The sequence below is a fragment of the Myotis myotis genome, unplaced genomic scaffold (assembly GCF_014108235.1).
Source record: "Myotis myotis isolate mMyoMyo1 unplaced genomic scaffold, mMyoMyo1.p scaffold_m19_p_1, whole genome shotgun sequence".
In the NCBI taxonomy this organism is placed as follows: Eukaryota; Metazoa; Chordata; class Mammalia; order Chiroptera; family Vespertilionidae; genus Myotis; species Myotis myotis.
In genome coordinates, this window is record NW_023416313.1 from 82,582,237 (window position 1) to 82,587,593 (window position 5,357).

Consider the following 5,357-nt stretch of genomic DNA (forward strand, 5'->3'; position numbering starts at 1 on the left):
GAATGTGGACAGCAGATGTCAAAGAACAAACACCAGATATAACTACCTACCTACCAAAGATGCTAGAAATGGTGCATTCTTATTTTTGAGGCCACATTGGGTATTTTGCTTCCAGCTTTGGAAAGCATTGGGTTTGGATGAGGACAGGTTTACCTCCTGATTGTTTATAGTGAACAGAAATGAAATCTAGAGGGTGTCTTTTATTGATCTAGTTTGTAGTGAGGTATAGTTACTTCCATCTTGGGTAAAAACTGCTGTTTAAAATTTTAACCCTGCTATTCTGGCTTCTGTAAACATTTGCTTCCTTAAATAATAGGGAAAATCAGACTACTCCCCACTCCAGAGAGGCCATAAAATATGCCCCAGACAGAGTTGTCAGTGCTGGCGCCAGGCCAGGCCTTGAGATATGGTCTCATGGCCCCTTCCCAGCACACAGGGCTTCTTTCTCAGAAGGCCAGGAAGTCTCATTCCAAATTTGGAAAACAAAGAGCTGAAAAACATATAAATTGAAAAGACTTCCACCATATTGGGCCCCAGAATTTGAGAAGCAAGAGTTCCTCTGGGCCTGCTAGCACTAGCGAAAATGAATAGGACTCCAAATAAATTGCCTTATTGGTTAAGGCGTCTTCTGATTTACAATATAACAGTAGCACTTAATGAATATTGAGCTTTACAGGCTGAAATACTTTTCAATTACCCAAGATGAATGGGAACTAGGTTATTATCTTAATGCCATAACTGCACCTACGGAGTACACATTAGAGCTATCTCGTTAAATGTGAACAACCTTTCCACCCTAACTTGAGTAATTCCAGGATAAACATCATGTTGGGGGTTGCATTTTCCGTCTGTTCTCTTCTTGATCATGCAAACTAGAAAATATCCAGATACCCACAGTATTTATGGGCTCCGTACATACTTTAATTCTTTAAATAAAATCATGTGTTAGAATAATTATCTATACATACCCTATTACATTTAAAAGAAAGGATTGCAGTGACATCTATATATTTCATGAATCATCTCGTAGAGTCAGGCAGAGTTGGCTCGTCTTGCTCATCAAAGCTGCCTGCAGAGTGGGTGAGCCGGCTGAAACTTTCTCCTGAAGGACCCGGCTCATCGGCGGGATCCGTCCAGTTTCTGTTTCCATATTTTCTTGATTGGGAATTGGGGTCCCACCTCTGCATCGACTTTTCTAAGCAGTTTCTGCAGATCTATGTGACTTTTACCAGGAGGCATGAAGGCATTTGCAACTCAATTGCACTTTTGGCGTTGGGCTTCAGGGAAACCTGTTGCAGGTCAGAGACATAACTAGTGAATTCCATACCTTTGGTGATGGAACGAGCTTTATCCTTTCCTCAAAATTGTGTTTTTAAATTTTACAGTCAGCAGATCTTTAACTGTTTTCTGCATGGGCATCTTTTTTTAACGATCTAGACTAAGTGCTTTGGTGAGGTTGGGCTTTCTGAGCAGCAAAGGTGCTCTGGGTGGTGGAGGTGAGGCAGAGGAGAAGGTGGCAGGGTGGGGCTGGCTGGCTGTGGCTACGTGGGAGGAAGTGCAGCTCAGGATTCTCCAGGGGTGGTTAGAACACAGGAAGCCACGTTTGTAAGCTTGCCAGTCGTGTAACAGGTTTGACCACAGATTGCACAGGAAGAATTTTCTGAGTCGGCCTTCGGCAGTTCCTGGAGCTTGCATAATTCATTTTATAAATGCAAAACCATTTTTTATAAGACTATAAAGTTCTCGGTGGCAGAAATGGGATGGAAAGATGGTATCTTTCTCAACTCTGGGCCATGCAGTGCTGGCACCCGTTGCAGGTAGACCATCTTCTGTCCAAAGTTTTACTGTACCTTCTGCCCTCCCCCAAATTATAAGAAAGTTTATTTAGAAAGTTCCAGAGACAGATGTGAGCCTGGGCTGCATAGGCTCATGAAACAAGTTACAGAAGCAAGAGAAGGGCCCTCAGAGCCTAGGAGTGAGAAAGGCGAGGGAAATGTGCCTGGGGAGGAGAAGGGGGAAGGGAAAGGCGCAGGCTGCTGGGGAGAGGGAGAGCCTTACTGCATCCCTGACGCTGGGACATTGAAGTTCAAGGATGATCTTAGCCAGCGTCTGCCAAGTGGTGCATCTATTGGAGAAATACCCCTCTTTCTTCTGAGGGTGGTGCAGAGGGAGATGTAATTAGCTTGGACTGAAAGTGCGAGGTTTTCTTTTTTATTTTAAAGATCTTTTTTTGCTTTTGCTTTTAGCTTTCTTCTTTGAGGTTTCATTATTTTAGTCTCAGATCCTGGGGATTAAATGGAGTCCAGGCAGTGGCCTCACTTTTGCCAATAAAAAAAGTTAAATTAAAACCTAGTGAAGGGGCCAACCTAGCCATGGTCTCTTCACAATGGACCCTTAAAAAGTTTGTGCCCTGGCTGTGTCGCTCAGTTGTTAAAGCATCACCCAATACTCCAAGGTTGTGGGCCCAATCTCTGGTTAAGGCACATACAAGAATCAACCAATGAATGCGTAACTAAATGGAACAGCAAATCTCCCTCTCTCCCTGCCTCTTTCTTCCTCTAAAAAGTCAATTTAAAAAATTTTAGCAACTTACTCTTTCGTTTACAGCAGCGGTTCTCAACCTGTGGGTTGCGACCCCTTTGGTGGTCGAACGACCCTTTCACAGGGATCGCCTAAGACCTTCCTGAATATCAGATATTTACATTACGATTCATAACAGTAGCAACATTACAGTTATGAAGTAGCAACAAAAATAATTTTATGGTTGGGTCACAACATGAGGAACTGTATTTAAAGGGCCAGAAGGTTGGGAACCACTGGTTTACAGTGTATGAGAAGGCCTATTTGCTTCCACTCATGCTTGGTTTTATTTTTTAAAGGAATGCTAATCTGATAGGTAAAATATGCAGTTTCCTCACTTTGATTTCCATTTTTAAATTTTGAAGGAAATTAAGCATTTTTCATGTTCGTTGTTCATATTTATTTCTGTGAATGGTCTGTTCTTAGCCTGTTGTCAATGGTTTTGTTTTGTTTATTTATTTAACACCACTAAGAGAGTTTAACGTTTTATGAAGTTAAACTTAGTTCACTTTTATGGCTTTCATGTTTGAGGTTATGTTTATAACAGCTATTCTCCTTTCAAGATTAAAAAATAATCCCTAATTTTTTCTGGGTATTTTTTCAGTTTTTGGTTTGTTTTGTTTCATTTAAATTTTTGGTCTTAAACCTAAATTTATTTTGGGGTACAAGGTAAAGCTACTTTTTTGGGGGGAATTCAACAAGGCTACCAAAGTCCCCTTCGCTGCCTTTAGGCAACCCCGCTCTTCTCTGTAGTCTTTCAAAGAGTGAAGATCTTATGCTTTAGAAAGTGCCCCTGACTCCAGAGTAAGGATAAAACCATGACTGAAATTTCGGTCTCCTGAGGGTTTGCTATTCTGTATTTGCTGTTTTATCATAAGTGTCGTAGTTGAAGCTCCTTTAAGTCTAGAGTAGAATATGAGTTTAGGAATTTTCAGTCTGTAGATAAGTTCTCTTGGTCAGCATCTCAGTTAAAGGAACTAGCCGGAAGCCGGACAGCTTAGAAATACAACCTCATTGTGCATTGGGTCAGGGTCAACAATTTTCCTTTTAACCTTTTAATTATTTACACAAAGATGAAAGTTTTGTTCAAACATGTTTTACTAAAAGGAACCATATTTCAGAGATTGATCTGTAGATAACTTTGTAGAAAATGCCATAGGGCTAACCATGTGAAGAAATCTTCCTCCTAGCCTTTTTATTTCAATGCAGATTTAAAAAATTCTTTTGTAAAAATGTTCCCGTGAGCATCTGTGGTAGAAGGATTAAACACCTAGTTTACCCAAAGGCTCTCTTTTCTTTTCTTTTTTTGCAGTTCTCTTCCTTTGTGAAGACTTATATTGATACGGGATTTTTTGGACTGGAACTCGTGGTGTTCCCCTGGGCAGGATGGTTCCCCGGATTCTTTGTCCCTTGGAGTCAAAGAATGAATCCCCAGATGGAAGATGGTGTATATATAGCAAAGGTGGAAATTTATTGAAGAACAAGTACAGAGACTACCACGGGGGCAGGAGAGAGTCCCACCAAGTTCCTTCTTCCACAGTTTATAAAGGCTGCAGATCTTTGTGCCTTGATATCTCCTCTGATTGGCCCCTATCTCCCTTTTGATGTGGTCACTATAGCAACTCCTTAGTTCAAAGGTCAAATCTCACATGGGACCTATGAGATCCTCCTCCCTCATTGTTCTTCTTTCCCTCTAGGCCAGTGGTTCTCAACCTTCCTAATGCCTCGATCCTCTAGTAATACAGTTCCTCATGTTGTGGTGACCCCCAATTTCATTGTTACAAATTGAACATAATTAAAGCATAGTGTTTAATCACAAAAACAATATGTAATTATATATGTGTTTTCCAATGGTCTGAGGCAACCCCTGTGAAAGGGTTGTTCGACCCCCAAGGGGGTGGTGACACACAGGTTGAGAACTGCTGCTCTAGGCTTTCTTCTTCCTTCTTTATTTTGTAAATATAGACCTTTTGCTACTCCCAGTTTCCTTATCTTATGGAAATGTAACTGCTGCCTCCCCCAACTTTCTTGTCTTATAGAAATGTAACTTCTGCTGGCTTCCTGCTCCCTGTCTTAAGGAAATGTAACTTCTCCCAGTCTGTAGCCCCATGTTTTTTCATGGACCTCTTTCATTTTTTAAAATTTCCTAAACCTGCTTATATCCCCCTAAAATTCCTATTTCAATACTATCATCAGAATTTTTATTATGTGCCCCCTCTGTACTCTATATTTATTACTCAGTTCATGAAAGAATATAAACAGAATCTGAGGTCTCACATATGTTGTAAAATCTAAAATAAAAATATTTCCTTGAAGACAGACAGTCTGGTATTTTCTCTTATCACTGGTCCAAAGTCCATATTCCTGATTCTTTGAAAGCCCAAACTCAACAAGTCAGAGTTTGGAGTAAGGAAAGGTTTACTGTTGGAGAAGGCACCAACGGAGAGGATGGAGCCCTGGTGGTGCCTTAAGTCCATGTTAAGAAAGTACAGACTTCAGGCTTCTTTTAGGTCAGGGGTAGGGGAAATGGGAGGGGCTGTTTTTGTAAAACTCAAGCCAAATTCTCCTCATCATTAGCATGTCATTATGCAAGACTCAGCTATTAGCCTGAAGGCTGTGGGAACAGAGCAGGCTTGAACAAGATTGAGTCAAAGAGAGACTGAGCATTTCATTCTGTTACACTCTGATTTAGTAATCTCTCTACAACATCCCTGAGTGAGTCTTTAAAGCTGTTCTCTCAGTGACAGTAAACTCACTGCCTTATAAGATAGTCTGTG

At 40.9% G+C, this 5,357-nt stretch overlaps 1 pseudogene; it reads right to left on the reverse strand.

Moving 5' to 3' along the window:
- Positions 1 to 1,059: 1,059 nt before the first annotated feature.
- Positions 1,060 to 5,057, reverse strand: LOC118665118 (annotated as a pseudogene).
- Between the last annotated feature and the right edge of the window lie 300 nt (positions 5,058 to 5,357).